This window comes from Castor canadensis, chromosome 4 (assembly GCF_047511655.1).
Source record: "Castor canadensis chromosome 4, mCasCan1.hap1v2, whole genome shotgun sequence".
In the NCBI taxonomy this organism is placed as follows: Eukaryota; Metazoa; Chordata; class Mammalia; order Rodentia; family Castoridae; genus Castor; species Castor canadensis.
This window is the reverse complement of record NC_133389.1, coordinates 182,658,166-182,676,031: the sequence shown is the minus strand read 5'-3', so window position 1 is coordinate 182,676,031 and position 17,866 is coordinate 182,658,166. Positions and strand designations below refer to the sequence as shown.

The window sequence follows — 17,866 nt, the reverse complement described above, 5'->3', positions numbered from 1 at the left end:
CCTAGCTACTTGGGAGGCTGAGATGGGGAGGACTGAAGATTGGGGCAAGCCTGGGCACAGTTCATGAGACCCCATCTGCAAAATAACCAGAGAATGGAACAGAGAGTGGCTCAAGTGGTTGAGTGCCTGCTTTGCAAATGTGAACCAGGATCACTTTCAGCATAGGCACCAAACCAGGCCGTTCTTTTTTGCAGTACTGGGGTTTGAATTCAGGGTCTCCTGCTTGCTAGGCAAGGGCTCTACCACTTGAGCCACATATAAGGCAGAGGCCTTAGGTATTTTTCAGATTGGGTCTTGAGTTTTTGCCCAGAACAGCCGTGGACCTCGCTCTTCCTACCTACCACCCTGTAGTTGGGATTACAGGCACATGCTGTCTTGCCTGGATTACTAGTTAGACCTGGTTTGGCTGTGAACCTCCTCATTTCTCCCTTCCAAGTACCTGGGATTTCAGGTGTGAGCCACTGTGCCTGGCCTTAAAATTCTTCAAATCACAGAAAAAGACTTCAAGTTTTCCAGCTCCCTTACAAAAGCCAAGTCCTTTGACCGTCAGCTAGCCCACACTGGCCTGTGCCCACCTGGACACAGATAGCCTCAGTTCTGCATATAAACAGATGCCCAAGTCCTCCACAAAGCGCCGGCAACTTCACCCAGGACTGCTGCAAACCTGTGATGATAAAACCACACTTCAGTACATCAAAGGAGAAACCCACACATCATTTGATGCATGTGATGATGCTCAGCATTTATTTCTGATTTACAACCCCACAGCCATGCAAGCCATGATGAGGCTCTCAGACCAACAGCCAGCATGGCGTTTGTCACTGGCCCTGCAGGCCGCTGGCCAGGGACAGGCTCATTTTGTTCTGAGGTAGTCAGATCTGTCTTCTCACTGGTGGCTTCCGCCTTTGGTGTCAGGGCTCCCACCCAAGATTCCAAAAATAGTCACAGTGGACCTTTCCACAGTAGCGAGAGACTGGCCATGCTTACTGCACCACTTCCTCTGTTTACAGAAAGCCACTGTCCCCAGCCTGGTATGTGCTAGGGTGAGCACATGTGGGGTGAGCACAGCAGGGCAGCTCACTGCACTGAGGGCCTCTGCCCCCCTGAGGAGTGACAAGGCCCACGAAGCCTTTTACCTTTCCACAGGCCTGTGCCGCAGGAAGGCCACCAAGAACTGGGATCTGTTAACTTTGGTTAAAACACTTCACTTCTGCACCTGTCCTCGGTCTGAGAAATGTGTGCTGGCCAGTGGGACCTGAGCCAGCTGCATTCTCCTGGAACTCACAATAAGCAGTCGCTCCCTGGGGCTCACAGCGGGAGTTGGGGTAGGAGGGACGCCACAAACCCTCCTTAAATCGGGATGCTCAGAGAGACAGTCCTCACTCAGGGGATGATCGGGTGAGATCAAGAGTGAGTAGCCCACCAGAGGGTTCCAATCTGGACCCTGTTCCCCAAGCCCATGCACAGGACAGGGGTGGGATGGGGGGTCCTGGATAGAGAAGCCTTGGGGAAGTCTGCAGTGGGCAGTCCCAAGCCCCCTAACACACAGCCCTGTAGCCTGCACGTTCCGCTGTGCAAGGGTCCCTGCGAGCCCCTTGCACCTGCCCTCCACCACGCAGGAGCACACTTTGGAGAAGTGGGAGACACCAGGGGAAGATTCCCCGGGGAGCCCATCCTGACCCCATCAGCTGCCAGTTCTGCTTGTGGCGTGGAAAGGGGAGGAGATCCTCCAGGCAGGGGGCAGGTTGTGCAGGACACAGCCTGTGTCAGCCATGCAATCTGGGCTCCTGCGTGTCCATCTCAGGACACGAGGTGAGGAACCCCAACTCCTCTTACAGAGGGCACTCAACCATGGTGACTGCTACCAGTTGAGGGGGACACAGGCTTTTCCTTGTGCTTTTGGAGATTGGCGGATAAACTGCCACCTGGCAGCACTGGACCCGAGCCTGGTTCTCCTCGACTGAGCACCGTCAGGTCACAAGGAGGGCATGGCTCAGACATCTGCTCACCATCTGGGGTGTCACATGTGCTAGACAGGCTTCCAGGCTTTCCTAGCTGAACCAGTCCTGCAGAGAAACTTCCCTAGGGGAAGCACAGGAGGGGCTGAAGGGAGCAGCCAGGAGCTTCGCCAGGCTCTGAGGCTGCAGAGATATGGAGTGAGGTGGGTGCCCAGGACTCAGGAGGGAAGCTGAGGCCCTGGCAGGCCTGCCGATGCCTGCTGGGCTCTGGGCCAGTTGGGGCCCAGCCCTGGTGGGCACCCGATGATAACTAAAGGCGTATAGAATGGCCTTTTCCCACAGAGGCCTCTGAGCAGCCCCTCCTAGGGAGGGGGCATCCCGGCAAGTTGTACCTCTGCCCTTGTTCCTTTGCCTCCCTCCACCACCCGACTCCTGCCCAGACAGCTCCAGGCTGGGGCGGAGTCTTGGCTCCACTGCCTGCACTGGGAGGAAGCAAGAAGTTTCTAAATCCATCACTGGCTCCACGTGCGGCAGCTCTGGCACAGACTCAGCCTAGAGCTGCCAAAATGGCTCCCTATGGAGAGGCCCTACTGGGAGGGTGGGCTCAATGCCACCTCTGAGAACAGGCCCCAGCAGGAACCCAGCTCCTGGGGCTGTGCGATGAAGCAGTGTTAAAATTCAGCGGGTGTCCAAGGTTGCTTCTGGGCTCCTGTGGTGGGGTGGGGGCGGCGGGGTGCTGCTTTGCACCCTGCCCACAGCCATCCTGGCCTCTGCAGCCTGTGAGAGTACTGGGCACAGTGGTGATCACACTGTGGGCCAGGCATGTGTGACTCTCTGTGGTCTGGTTGCAGTCCCCAGAAGATTCTGGAGAGCTCTCTGGGGACTCCCCCAGGTCTGGGGAGGTGCAGTTGACCTTCGGCCCAGTCATGTAGCTGAGTGAGGTGGAGACTGCACCCAGGCTTGCTGGTCCCAAGATTCTCCCACACTCCTGGGGACACAAGTGGACGTGTCCAAGCCCCTGGATTAGGTGTGACAGCCAGGATGCTATATTTGGATGCTGTCACCCTGGAAACACTCTGCAAAGCAACACTGGTAGCTTTTTCCTTCTGATTATTTCAGTCCCAGCATCAGGACAGTAGTCCCAAAGATTGGCTCTGCTGCCCTCCCTGCCCCAGAAGTCTTTTGTCTCTCTGAGGTCATGGACTCTCAGGGATCCTCTGCTGGGTCCGTGGGGCCTTGACCGTTTGCCCCTGCTCTCCCCCACAGGGGTCCTGAACTGGCTGCCCACCATACATTTCATCAACTTGCTGCCGCTTCCTGTCCAGGTAGTTCCTGCCTCACCTCTGCCTTCCTTCCTGTCCAAGTCAACCTCTTCTGGAACATGGATGTGGGGCAGGAAAGGCCATGAACATGCTACTCCATGGAACACACACTATCAGTGGGACTTTGAGCAGCTTAGTATTCCCTAAGCCTTGGTGTTTTCACCTTTAAATGGGTACAGTGGTCCCTGGCTCATAGCAATGGAGTGCTGAGGACCCTCTCTGAGGGTCACTGCTCCCAGGGAACCTTGACATCCCTGGCCTCATGCTGCTGTGGTGAGTATCTGTCTGAAGCTCTGCCTCTGGAGGGAAACCCCACACAGCAGGCAATGCACATCCCATCTCTCCCTAAGTCAGCAGTTGCTGAGATTTGCCAGCTGGTGAAACACTTACACAGGAAACTTAGTGCAGGGCTTGGCACTGGGCAAGCTGTCAGAGGTGCTAGATGGCCAGCTTGTACAGTCAGGTGCTCAGGATACCAGGCTAGTGTGAGGAACACACAAGGAAGGGACTTGCTCTGGTCCTACTCCAAGGACATAAACCAGCCAGGAAGATGGACCACCCCACCCAAAGATGGGAAATGGAGCCACCAAGGGTCTGAGGTGACAACTGGGAAGCTGAGGCAGAAGCCTGCTGATACCTACTATCCCTGCAGGAACCTTGACTGACTTGCTGGCCAGTCATCCTCATTTTCCTGGATAAGCCCTGGCTGGGGGAAGAGGGGCAGAATGAGGGCTGGAGAGGTAGGAAGCAATTTGAGATTAAAAGACACCAGGAGAGGGGGCAGTGACTATGGCTTCTCTGTGCCCTTCACCTTCCTGTCTTGTCCTCAGCCCAGGCAGGAGGTCATAACAGCTGGCTGGGTGGCCCGACACTGGTTAGAGATGGAGTGGCCCATCTCCATCTACTGTTGAGACAGACCCCAAGGAAGGGTGAAGAGCCCCTCTCTCCAAGGCTGGGGGGCTGGAGGCTGTGGCTGCAGGAAGGTGAAGAAGGTCCTGTTCTGCTGGATCCCTGGCAGCCAACAAGCAGCTGCTGAACTGAGTCAAGTGTCTGAGTTTGAAGCCCTCCAGGGTGCCAGGGAGCCCTCACCTAGCTGGTCAGAGAAGACTCACCACACCTGGGGCAGGAACAGGCTGCCCTGCCTGGGTCTGCAGCACCTTGCTTCCTGCAAACATCTGTCCATCTGCTCAGTCTCTGAACACACAGGGCACGATGGGAAGCCACCGTGTCCCAGCAAGGAAGATGCTTTCAGCTGTGCTTGGGGGCTTCTCTGTCACTCAGAGCCATTCTGGACACAGAACAACCTCTGTGCACCAGTGGACAGGGACACTGAGAAATAAGAGTATTGGGGGCCCGTAGAGCCTCAGACCCACCTGGCATGGGGATCTCACTCCCATGCAGGCCAGCTAGGGATAGGGATTTGGGTACATGTGCTGCCTGATGGCGACATTCTCTGGTGGTCCACAAAGAGACCCACAAAGGTGTGGGATTCTGTGCCCATGTCTTGCCTTCTGTCCCTTCCAGGTCCCTGTTTCTGGCCTGGCTCTCCTGTGCCTATAAGGATATCCTTACCTGGCTGTTTGGGCCTCCAATCTCCGGCTGATGCTCACTGCCCTCCCCAGAAGTGTCTCCAGGGAGAAGCTGGCTGTAGTGCTACCTCTTTTCAGGCCAGACCATCATGGGGTCATGAAGCTTTGGTGGAGCCCCCACCCTATGCTGCCCCTGGTCCTCCATCTCCTCCTCACAGGCCACCTTCCACCCTTTGATGGTGGAAACCTGGCCTCCTGAGGTTTTACCTCCTTGCACTGTGATTAGTGTCAATTAATATCCACTGCAACATCACAATCGGAAAGCAAAAAGGCCAAAAATAAAAACAGATTATCCACAGAGAGGATGTAACAGCTAGAGGTGCCAACAGTTCGAGATCTGACCAAGGACTGACTGAGGCGAGGCACACAGTCACTGCAGAGGACCAAGGGGAGGAGGAAGGCGCCCAAGGAACCAGGTGCAGAGTCCTGGGCTGAAGGCAGGATGAGAGGAATGTCCTCTCCCTCAGGGACAAGAGCCAGGGACTGAAGGGCGCATGAAAGCCCACATCACAACATCTCACCCACATTAGAAACTAAAAGCCGCACCTCTAGCCACCATGCCAGAAAAGAGGAAGTCATAGGAAAACACAGAAATCAAAACCACTTCTGCCTTCTCTGCTGACAGTTAACATGTAGACCACAGAACGGAGCATTGGCTACAGGGACTTTGGAGAGCTGCTGTCCCTCGTGGGTTTCTCACCTTGTCAAGCTGTCACTCACACACAAAGGCAGCAGGAAGCGCCTTAGAAAATTCGAGGTCCATGAAGGCACTAATCACATGGCTTGTTTTCGGCATTACTTCAAATGGATGAATGTAAAAGAGCCATGTGAAGGGGAATGAGGGTGTTAAAAATAATAGGACCTGCCTTACCAGAGCCTTACCAGAGCCTTTGTGCCATCAGTGCAACTGTCAGAAACACAATTAAAAGATAAAACAAACCAACCAGGACAGAGAGGAAGAAGTAGGCTTTAGGACATTAACTGCAATCAGTGAGGAGAGAAAAAGAGAGAGAGATTGTGAGGGAGGGAGAGGGAGAGAGAGATTCCTGCTCTCACAGAAAGGGGGCCAGCGTGTGTGGTTTGATAAGTAAGAAAATAAACACAGGCAGAAGAATGTTTGATTCACATCATGGCTGGTAGAGTGAAAAACAGCTTGCCGATATTTTAATTGCACTTAAAAGAGAGAACATATCGTGTTTGGACAACGGAGAAAAGAAAAACATAACAGCACAGAAAGATAAAAATGAAGGAGACAAAACCCAGAGTGCCCACAGACAGAGCGGAAAGGGTGTGATGTCATGTCCATCATTAAAAGGCTCGTTACCCTCTGGTTGAAAAGAATAAAATCCAGCAATAGGCTGCTTGCAAGACAGATAATTAAAACAGACATATACAGGACGGAGGAAAAAGGTAAGCTAGCATCAAGGAGTTGAAATGCTGGGTTCCCGGTCAGCGTGCGACAGACCATTGTTTGAAGCAGAAACGCCGAGAGATGGGAGATGTGATGGTGAGTGGCGAGCGGACAGCAGCAGTTGTAGGGAACCTGAGCGCTGCACTCATCACAAGCTGCAGATGCAAGTGCCTGCTAGATAGACGATAAAAGGTGGTCACACCTGAAACTCTGATCTTCCATTATCAAGCGCAGAAAAGAACTGGGAACACATAATGTAGAGCTAATGGTTGTTTTAGTAGGAGTTAAGTAGAACAGAGAACACACTTCATTTTCAGCATTTGTTCTGTTCACAAAAGGTCATCAGATACTGGTCCACAAAAAAAATCTCAACAACAGTACAAAAGCCAAAATTACTCACTCTATATCATGTCCTACATCAAGAGAGGGAAAGATTAAGAACCGAACCTGAGCCAGGTAAGGTAGCTCATGCCTGTAATCCCAGCTACCTGAGAGACACAGGTAGGAGGATCATGGTTCAGCCTGGCCAGAGCAAAAGCTGGAGATCCTACCTGAAAAACAAACTAAAACCAAAAGGACTGGGAACATGGCTCAAGTGGTAGAAGCTTGCCTAGCAAGTACAGGTCCTGAGTTCAAACTCTAGTACCACCAACACCTCCTCCCCACCAAACAAACAAACAAATCAATAGTGGAGGAGGAAAAAGGAGAAAAAAATTTCCAAACCAATGGATTTGGTGATTTTAGCGATGAATTAATTCAAACTTCTCAGCAGTAATTAATTCTCATTTCCCAAATTCTTCCCACCCTCAACTCCAAGGTCAATGGTCAGCTTACACAGATACCCTTTAGGCAAACGTGATCCTAATCCTAAAACCTAACTAAGGAAACAGAAAGAGAAAAATCGACCGCCACCGAAGCAAGTGCTGGTACAAGGGTTTCCCAGGGAGGACCCAGAGGCCCCCAGAGTTTCAGTGCTGACAAGGCCAGCAGGGTTCAAACCCAGGGTCCCATTCAGAGCTCCTTGCTTGGTCCAGGTCAGTATTCAAAGGTAACAACTGATAAGAGAAAAATTTTGAGGTGTCCTAAATGAAATTACAAGAGTCAGAGGATTGAGGGTTTTTCAGAGAGGGGGAGACGTATCAGTTAAGTCAACTACAAGCTATGGGTTCAGAACAAAAGACTAATTGGTGTTGTTTTTTTGTTTTTAAGGAAACAAGGAAATAGTTTATGCCAGCTACATGGATTCAAGTCTCCGTTTCACGTTCTTGAATGTAAGTTACAACCTTAACTCAAACCCAGTCAGGTGAGAGTCTCTCAACGCTGCTGAATCCTGCCTCCAGCCTCCACGAAACCCAGACACCACAGCCACTGCTTATGAGGCCCTCTTGCCCCACAGCCCCCTCCCCGAAATGCCACCCCTCTTCTCTATAGCCTTGAGGTTCCAGTAAACAACTCATGCCCTCCTTCCCTTACAAAATATGATCTTGGCTATAGGGATGCCCTGCTGCGGGAGGTGTGCGGGAGCTTGTGTCAAGATCAGCCCTTTCTTTCAGGCCAGCATCTGCAAAGGGTTTTTCTTCCAGAGATCACACAGTCTCAAGAGTTTTGGTTGAACCAGCCTCAACCAAACTAGGCCAGCTGCGTCCAGGGGAAGGACAATCAGAAATGTGCACTTCCCAAGTTGATGACAATCTGAATCAGAATCCCAGTGACACTTTACGGAATCCAGCAAGTGGTTCCCTCCCTCCCTCCCTCTCTCCTTTCCCTCCCTCCCTCCCTCCCTCCCTCCTTCCTTCCTTTCCCTCCCTCCTTTCCCTTTTGGTGCTGGAGAGTGAGTCCAGGGTCCTATGCCTGGTACCCACATGCTCCGAGTTACATCCCCAGCTGGAAATAAATTTTAATTCATGTTGTAATGCGGCTACCCACTGTGTTAAGAAGATAAATATCATTTCAAAATGCAGAACAACTGAAGAAGAAACAGAACAGAGTATTGTGGCCACATGGCTTTCTCGCAGTGGAGATGATCTAGTTTATGGATCAGGCCAAGCCCAGCAGCCAAGGAGTCCGAGGAGTGCATCAGGATGTGCTCCATTAACTGATGAACTCGTCCAACATGGAAAAGACACAGCATCAAAGTGCACACGTGAAACGAGAAGAGAAAATATTTATAACACAATGGCTGACAGTTCATACCTAGAGTATTTAAGAATTTGTAGAAGAAAATCAGAAATACCTGGGTATTTGGGGATATTGGGAAAGTTTTGACTTTTCCTCCCAATTTTGTGGGAGACCTAAAAGTGTTCTAAATAACAGTCTTAAAAAATAAAAAAAGAAACAACCAAACCCCAGTGACTCAAAGACTAAACAGGAAAGGCTATGGTGAGATAATGTGCGCCAGAGGAAAAAAACCCTGCAAATAACTGTTGCAAACCAGTTCACCCTTCCTGAGAGCTATACAAATTAAAACAGAAGGAGGAATTTCATTCTACTGGCAAAAATTAAAATCTGCAAGTCCAGCACTCAGTAGCCCATGAGGAAATAAGCATTTTCGTATGGTGCTGAAAGAATGGCAACTGACTTCTTTGGAAGGGCAGCTGGGCACAAGCAGTGGATGTGCAGGAGCACAACTCACATGCAGGAATTTCTACTTCACCCAGGAGTTTGCATTTGCACCCCAAAGCTACCGAAAAAAGAAGGACACACAGCATGTATACGAGGAGTGGCTTTATAGTAGCAACAGGATAGGATCATGAAGTCAGGCTGTGTGAGCGTGGCCCTCAAGCTGGGTGGGCTCCACCTGGTCCCACAGTGCCAGCTGTGGCACTCACTTTTAAGGACATGACTGATCTTTGCTCTTTTTATTTATTTATTTTTTTTCCGTGGTACTGGGGTTTGAACCCAGGGTCTTGCTCTTTCTAGGCAGGGCAGGTGCTTTTCCACTTGAGCCAGGCCTCCAGCCCCTAGCATCCACTTTTTGATGAGGCAAGAATCTGGGAGGAGCAGGGTCTCAGCCCAAGTCCTGTTCCCAAGTAAGTTCCCCTGACACCTGTTCTTAGGTTCTAAAAAACCCCTGGGGAGAAAGGCACCCTCAAAATATTCATAGGAAGGCTAACTGCTGTGCCATGCCACCGTGGGGTCCCTCCCACACGGATCAAAAAGGTCGCAGGCTTTATGTGTGCCCAGAGAAGTCCACCAACCAAATGACAAGTGAACGGATCCTGGGAGACACAACAACCTGTTCTGGGGATGGCTGGGGTGAAGGTCATCACCAGGAAGGGGCACTGGTTCCCACCCCACCGCCACGAACCGCCCACAGCACACAAGGTGTTGCACCAAGGGCATAACCTCTCCCACCATGTTCCTGCCTTGTGCCCTGTCACAGAGACAGCCCCAGGAGGCTGCCTGGGATGAGGCTCGGTAAAGCCCAGTGTGAGCAAGCCAAGTCCTGTCTGCATGGCCCCGATGACTCTGGAAATTCCCAGGCTGGGGGAAGGGTGTCACAGCAGTGCATCCAAGTCAGGGGGAGAGATGGGGGTGGAAATGAGGTGCAGCGAGCCCCATAACCAGACACATTCCACCTGCTTGCTCTTCCATTCATGCTGGGCTCTGCTCAGCGTGGCCCCTTCCCTGGCCTTTTGCATTTGGACACACAGCCTGGCTGTACCACCAATCCCAGATTTCAAAAATAGGGCAGTTAGTGACGGAGAAGACATCACAGTGGGCTCAGTGCCTTGGCCCAGTGCTCATTACTGCCACATCTAGAGTGGTGTCTACAGCTTGTGTCCACCCCCAAGCAGGAAGACTCAGAACAGCCCGTGGTCACTCATGCCTCCCGCACGTTAGAGCTCCCTAATGGGCCTCTCTGGGAGCTTTCTGAGAAAGGAAGTGGGTTCCTCTTCCCCACATCCCAGTCCAGCAGGCAGACATCCACAGACCCGCTGGAGATCCCCGTCAGACACCACCATGGAGCAGACATGCAGTGTCCAGGAGGTATCCCTGACTGAGATGCTACTGGCGCCTGCTCGCAAGGGTGCCCTGCTCGCAAATGATACAGTACCTGGGGCTCATAGTAAGAGGGGCAGCTGCCGGCAGGGTGCGGATGGAACTGGGAGGACCTCCCTTGGCCCTGGAGTCCCCTGCGATTCCTCTCCTGCACTGGGGCCTCATCCTCTCTTCTCTGTGAGCCCAGAGCTGGTGTACAAAGCCCCTGACTGCGCCTCCCTTCCTCCTCTAGCACACTGTGTCCCCAAAGTACCGGATCTGCTCCCCAGGTCGGCAGGGGCTGAGCGCAGATGGGGTGGGGCATGGCAGGCCTGCGTGAGGCAGACAGGCTGGAGGCCGGTACAGGTAGAATCCTGGTGGCATGTCATGTCGCGCACTTTGCTGGCTGTTTCCATGGACTCCAGTGAGACGCCACCCACATGGGAACTTTGGGAACACATCTTTGGAGGGTGGGGAAAGGAATTCCCTTTCCTCTATCACAGAGAAGGATGGAGCCCGAGAGAAAGTGTGCTGGACAGCAGAGGGCTCCTTCAGCCTAGGCAGTGCCTGCCTTCAGATTCTACAATACCTGGCCATGCAGGGCACCTGTCGTAGGTGCTAGGAGATCCTTCTGTAGAACCCCATGCTCTCCCACCAGCATACAGAGATACCAGCCCACAGTGACCAGGCAAAGCATGAATGTGATCCAAGCGTTCCTGAGCAGCTGCCATGTGGACACATCTACCTGGGGACTGAGACAGCCACAGACCCTGCTCTGTCAGCTCCCAGCCAGGCTGGAGGGATGAAGGTGGCCTCCCATGCTAGCCTCTGGTGGAGGGCCTCACCCAGGGCTCTGGGAAGTGATCACTTACTGAGCACCCTTGGGACAACCCATCCCATGACCCTAGGCAAGTGGGTGAGCCAGGCAGGAGCCCAGGGAGGGTGACACACTGCTGGCCCTGAGCCCCTGAAGATCTAAGATGCCTCCCTCTCAGTTCCTGTTGAAATTCAAAACAAAAGCAGCTGTTCCAAGGTTGCTGCTGAGTTGGGAAGAATTTCCTGACTTGACTCTTTTAACTGGGACACACAAAGCAGGCTTTGTGTTCTAGTGCAGAGGGGAATGTGGCGGGTCTGGGAAGGGCCAAGGTGGGTCAGAGCAGCTGACCTAAGTCAACAGTCATCTGGATGCAGTGCTTTCCACTTGGAGTTCATGATTCTGAGGGACAGACAAGTGGGTGGCGGGCACCTAAACACTTGTCCTGCATGGTTCAGCTAACCTGCTGTGTGGCTGTCTTGCTCCTAGGGGTGCTAACACCCCTCCCCATAACTGGGCGGCTCCTGGAGCCAGGCTGGAGGGTCTTCGTTGCCCAGTTTGGAGAATCCAGCATGGCAGAGCCAGATTTCTGGGAGGTCTTTAGTCTCACAGACTCCAGCCAAGGCCATGGAGACCCGGCACCTTGGCACTCAGGACTGTGTAAGCTACCGTGAGTGGAGTCAGCATTTACAAATGTGGACACTTCAGGGCAGAGAGGAGGCACCTGGCTGGTATGAAGGTAAAGCTGAGTTCTCTGGGTGTCCCTGAACTCTGATGACCAGGTAGCTGTGTCCACGACATCTTTCCCCCTGCCCAAGGTACCACCTCAGACGCAGAAACTATACAGGAAGAAAGGGGAGATGAGCCCTTCTCTCTAAATCAACCTACAATTTCCCAGCTAGGTAAGAAAACCTCACCTGTGGCTACTTTAAAATCAGCCACTTTCCTCCAAAAATGGAAGCTAGAAGTGTAATACAGTCCAGAGATCCCACTTCTAGTTTCAGCAGAAATGAAATCGGTATGTTATGCTGACATCTGCACACCATGTTTGCTGCAGCACAGGTCACAGAGGCCGAGAGATGGAAGCCAGCTCAGCGTCTACAGACAGAGGAGTAAGATCAGAGACTTACACATGTACACACAGAGAACGACACTTTGTCATTTCGACAACATGGATGGAACCGGGCATTATGATCAGTGAAGTGAGCCAGGCACAGAGGCACAAGTACATCTCACTCATCCGTGGGATCTAAAGCTTTTATCTCACAGAAGTTAAAGTAGCAGAGTGGTTGCCAGAGGCTGGAGAGGTGGAGGGCGGGACGGGGACAGGCTGGTCCACAGGCACCAATGACAGGGAGGTAGGAACAACCGTTCTGGAGAGCTGCTGCACAGCAGGGTGAGCACAGATACCTAATTTAAATCTCACACAATGTACACGTGCACCCACATGTCACATGACACCACCTTGCTATGTAGGACTTTTACGTATTTATAGTTGAGTGAAAATTTTAAGTTAAGGAAGAAATAAACCACCCACTCTCTAGTTGGTTTCTGGCATGTTCGAGATTCGTTTGTTTGGTGGTACTGGGATTGAACTTGCACTTGCTAGGCAGGTGCTGTACCACTTGAGGTACTCTGAAATTTCAGTTGACTTTTCAAAGTTTTTATTTCTTTGGCCACACTTGGTCAAAACCATGTGTTTGTTATAAATTAAGGAATAAAGCAGACTTGCTGTATTAGTTGCAAGGATAGTGAACTTGTCCATGTATGTATAATATATGTTTAACAACAAATAATAAAACCAACTTAGGTGATAACTTAAAAAAATAAAGGCCCGTTTAAGAGCAGATGGAGGAACACAGGAACACAGCTCCTGGGTAAGGTGGAATTTGATGAGTTCCCTCGTGCTCCTGCACACCTGGGGACAGGCAGCACTGGTACATCTACCAGCCTCTCAAAACATGGCTGCCCCGCCAACTCATGTGTTCTGCCCGGTTAACGTGGCCCTCGGCTTGTGAGTCTCACTTTCATCTCTGAATTTCCACCCGTCCCTAGCCTCACGGGGGTCAGGAAGAGCAGATGCTCAGAAGTGTGGTGAGAGTGGTATGTGCACTCGGGAAAGTTGGTGTTTCAGTGCTGGGGGAGCAAACCCTGGACCTCAGGAATGCGAGGCAAGCGCTCTGCCACTCAGCCATATCCCCGGCCCAATACCCTGATTTTAAAAAGCTGAGTTTTGTTGATGTAAATTCATTAAGTCAGTGCGATTTGTCAGGAAGCCCATAAAGCCATAGGCTCGATCTAAATATCTAATGCAAGGACAGCATGAGTGACTGTATGGCCACTCTCTGGACAGCCTGAGTTGCGGGAGGTCATACGGAGTCACTCTTGTTCCTGTATGTCTCCGCCACAGGGCTCTACATTACAATCCACAGCAACAGAGTGTGGGGGCACGTGCAAGCCTGGCCAGCCGGGTTACAAAGCAAGACCTCGTACCAAAACTTAAGAAGACATGCTTGTGCTGCAGCAGGAGGTTGGAAGCCACAATAAGACCTGCCTCAAAACACTGCATGTATCGCTTACACATGACAGGTGACCCCCTGGCCTCATTCCACAGCACCCTAGAGGTCCTTACATACAGATCTATCTCAGGTCACATACAAAGCAAAGACCCTGTCGTTGCAACCTTACAACTGGGGTGAGTGCGAACGCAGTCCCCCACTACCACAGCGTACGCAGGCAAGTTTCCCACTGGGGAAGTGGCAGGGGTCAGCACATTGGAGTGCAATGGCTGGGTCACCCTGGGACAGCCACCTCCATGAGCATGGTACCTCCCATGCCAGGTAAGTATCTGTTTGAGATTCTGCTACCTTGTTTGCTTTCTCTCTTTCCCCAACACCCACAGGAAGGTCTCTGGAAGCCAGAGTCCAGAAGACACATTTTCCATGTTCTCTCTGCCTTCCTCAATTAGATTATGTCCCCAGCAAATACACCAAATTACATTACGTCTCCATGCAGACCAGGGCTGAGGTTTAATGAGATAACGCTGGCAAATGATAGCCTGCCCGGTGCACAGATGGCCTGGCTCGCATTGCTCACCGGTTCTGCAGGGGCCTGTTTGGTGCGGCTGACCTGGATTTGCACCCTGCTGCTGAGGACTCAGGGAAACCCCGAGCCACTTTCAGAACAAGCAACCTGACAAAATCCACCCACTAGTAACAAATCACGACTAGCAAAGGCATGGGTCAGTCAAGGTTGAGGCTGCTGTTGAACCCTGGGTGGATCTGAATGCAGATCCTCACTAGGCAGCTCTGTGGCAGGCCGAGCTCTCACTGTTACACACCTTGAATGCAAAGCCAAAGCAGGCCCACAGCCTCCGGCAGGCCACTTGAGAATGTCCTCTGTCATACACGATCACAAACACATAGATAATACTGTGTTTGTAATCACGGGGCTGCTCGAGATGACCAGTGGGAGGAGGGAGAGAAAAAGAGAATGAGCGTGTGAATGACATAGAAATCCATCACATCGGTGTAGGAAGATGATGGGATAAATACACTGACAGCTGTTGAAAAACAGGGCAGGAGGAATAGGGAAAGAGCAATACATGGGGTTAATCTGATTGAAGTAAAATGGTGAACCTCTCTGAACGATGAATATACACCAAAAAAAGGTGAGGGACAGAAAGGGGAGTGGGGACTAGTGGGAGAGGGGAGGTGAACAGAGAGGGGAACATGTGGTCAATGCACTTTATACACGTGTGTGAAAATAGAAGAATGAGGCCTATTTTCAGAAGGAGGGAGATGAAGAGGACACTGGAGGGTGAACTAAGTACACCGTAATCATAGATAGAAATGTCACGATGAAACCCCCGTACAGCTAATGTATGCTAATAAAATATTTTTTAAAAAGAGTGTCTTCTGCTCAAAACTGCTCAATGTCATGCATGATGCTGTCTTTTTTTTTTTTTTGGTGCTGGGGATGGAACCCAGGCCCTCGGGCGTGCTAGGCAATGCTCTACGACTGACTGTGAAGTCCATTTAAGTAATTGCGTCCTTGTGAGGCAGGTTGGTGGGGGTCACTCTGTCCGTCTGCTCTGACATAGAGGCGACTAGCAGGCTGGACCCAGGGAGCTGGCTGGCATTAGTGTGTTCAGACACCCATCCCCCAAGTAGTCTGTGTGCACTTCCTACAAAAGGCCGCTGGCTCATATTTGTTTGTCACTTGTGGGAGGTGAGTCCCCTTCCACGCAGCTGTTAAACTAATCTTCAGTTTCAGAGGGAAGTCTAGAAGTGTCCCTCTGCCATCTCCAGAGCCTCCTGCAGGCCAGCACAGCCCCCAGGATGACAGCAGGCACTTGGGATGCTCTAGTCCTGCAACTCTGGAGTTCCCTGCCCACAGGGTCAGTCTGGTCCTAGAATCTACACCTCAACTCTCTTGCTAGTGACAAGCCTCAGTTACAGATAGCTCAGAGGGGGACCTTTCCCAGTGTCTGAGTCCTGATTTGGCCTAGACAACCTGCCAGCTATCTGGGTGCCTGCCAGCTCTCATCTTGAAGCCCTACTCCCAGTTAGACCTGGGCTCTCTGCCCCTAGCTGTGTCCTCTCTTCTGTTACCTGGTCATTTGGACAAGCTTGTCCACCCCAGACCTCCACTGCTCCATGACACCCTGGAAAGGCTGCCCTTGACCCCTGCACTGGGTTTGGTCTCTCAATTCATGTGGATCTTGCCAGTCTGTTGGATGTGGGCAGGGGCTGAGACAGCCACTGAAGGTCAGTACTCACCTCCCACACACAGGCAGGGCGGCCCTACACCTGATGGGCACCAGGAGTGAGCCATTTGTTACTAGTTTGTGGCCCAGGGTGGGTAAAGCAGGGGTGTGAGTTCTGGTGCTTAAAGAGGTAAGACATCAAGTGGAGAACACAGACCTAGGCAGGCGGGAAGTACTCAACAAACAGCTATGGTAACAAGCTCTCTTCTTGGAATGATGCCGACGTGACTGTGGGTGCACCCAGTAGGCGGCAAGGACCAATGATGGTTCTGGAGAAGTTAATGGTACAGACTGAGGTGATGAGAAAGGAGCAGTTTGTAAAGGAACGGTCAGGGTGCTCAGGAACCTCCGTATATGACCAAGCTGGCAGCTCAACTCACCTGGGGCAAAGACGGACTTAGTGGACATGATGGCATCCCGTCTGTGAAAAGATAAAATTTGATCCATACTTCACACCTGCACTCGAGCATAAGCTCCAGACAGACCAGCAGAACCCTAAAGGCCAGAAGAAACCTAGTGTTGGGGTGGACTTTCCAGCTACAACGCAAACCTAGGCCCAGTAAAGACGTATGAGTATGACAGTTAAAAAAAAAAAAGCATGGCAAAAAAACAAAGTCAAGCTGGATGTGGCAGTGCGCGCCTGTAATCTCGGCTACTCTGGAGGCAGAGATTGGAAGCACTGTGGTTTGAGGACAAAAAGTTGGCAAGACCCCATGTCAGCCAACGAGCTGTGTGCAGTGGTGCACGGCTGTCATTCCAGCTACGAGAGAGGAGTAGGTAGGAGGATAACAGTTCAAGGCCAACCCTGGGCAAAAATGAGAGACCCTATCTGAACCCAAATGAAGCAAGAAAGGGCTGAGGGCATGGCTCATGTGGTAGAGCACCTGCCTACGAGGCCCTGAGTTTAAACCCAGGACCACAGATATAAACAAACAAAAATACAGCCAGAAGATGACTGACTGTCAGCACACATTACAGAAAAAGGACTGCTTTCTCTATAAAATGCAAAAAGTTCCTTTAAAAGTACCAGAAACTTGATAAAAAATGGGAAAAGACATGAACAAAAGATAAAAAAGAATGGCTCTTAAGCATGGCTGACATTCAGATTCACTCCTAACTAGAGAAACGCAAATTTACACACTGGGCACCATTCCTCCCTTCTCTCATGGGACAGCTGTAGCACAGGACACGTCTGTTGGTGAGGCTGTGGGAAATGAGCACCCCTGGCACTGGTGGGAATACTGTCTGAAGTGGGAAAAGGCTAGAAATAGTCTAAATATCTCTTCATAGGAAAACACAGCAGAGTACTACGCAGCTGTTAAAAATGAATGCATGCTCTGCATGCATTAAGTAAAAAACAAAAACCAAAGTGCCGAGAGAGATATAGCACCCTTTGTGTAAAAAAGAGGACATAAGCAAATGCTCACATCTGCTCATTTATGCAAAAGAAACACAGGAAGGAAACAGAAGAAGCTAATGAGATGCTTTCCCACAGGAAGCGGGTACACTGGAGAGACAGGAAGGGGGCAGGGAGGAGGGGAAACAGCTCTCTGGACACATGGCCCAGCAGAGCACTTCAGCCAGTGTGACGATCACTCACATGTCCTTGAGGCCAGGCGGTAGGACCCAGTCAGTCACTCCACGCTAATCCAGGTGCCACTACGGCGGGACTGGGAGAGCGCTTAGTCTATTGTCAGGTGACTTTAAGCAAACCAGACGTTCACCTGATGATGTGGGTGGGGCCTAGAGACGCACGCACGTTAATAAGAAATTCTGCCTTGAGGTGGCAGCGTGGGATCCCCCGGGAGTTCCCAGCCTGCCAGCACCCCTGCAAGTTTTGGACCTCTCAGACCCCACAGTTGTGCAAGACAATTTTTGAAGCAGATCGCTGTACACCATTCCCGGCACTGAGGCTACAGAGGGCCCCATGTCTTCTTCTAGCACCTGGGTGGTCCAGGTGTACATCTAGTCGCCTGAGTGTGTGCGTGCACCCACCTGCGGGGCTGTGAGGCCTTATCCCTTG

General features: G+C 51.5%; 1 protein-coding gene and 1 non-coding gene across 3 annotated transcripts in view; both read right to left on the bottom strand.

Moving 5' to 3' along the window:
• Positions 1-17,866, bottom strand: part of Ramp1 (receptor activity modifying protein 1) — a 42,342-nt gene that overhangs the window by 9,667 nt on the left and 14,809 nt on the right. The gene's annotated exons all lie outside the window — the stretch shown is intronic.
• LOC141422750 (U1 spliceosomal RNA) lies at positions 13,766-13,923 on the bottom strand. The gene has a single exon (XR_012447495.1). It is a non-coding gene; the product is annotated as a U1 spliceosomal RNA (small nuclear RNA).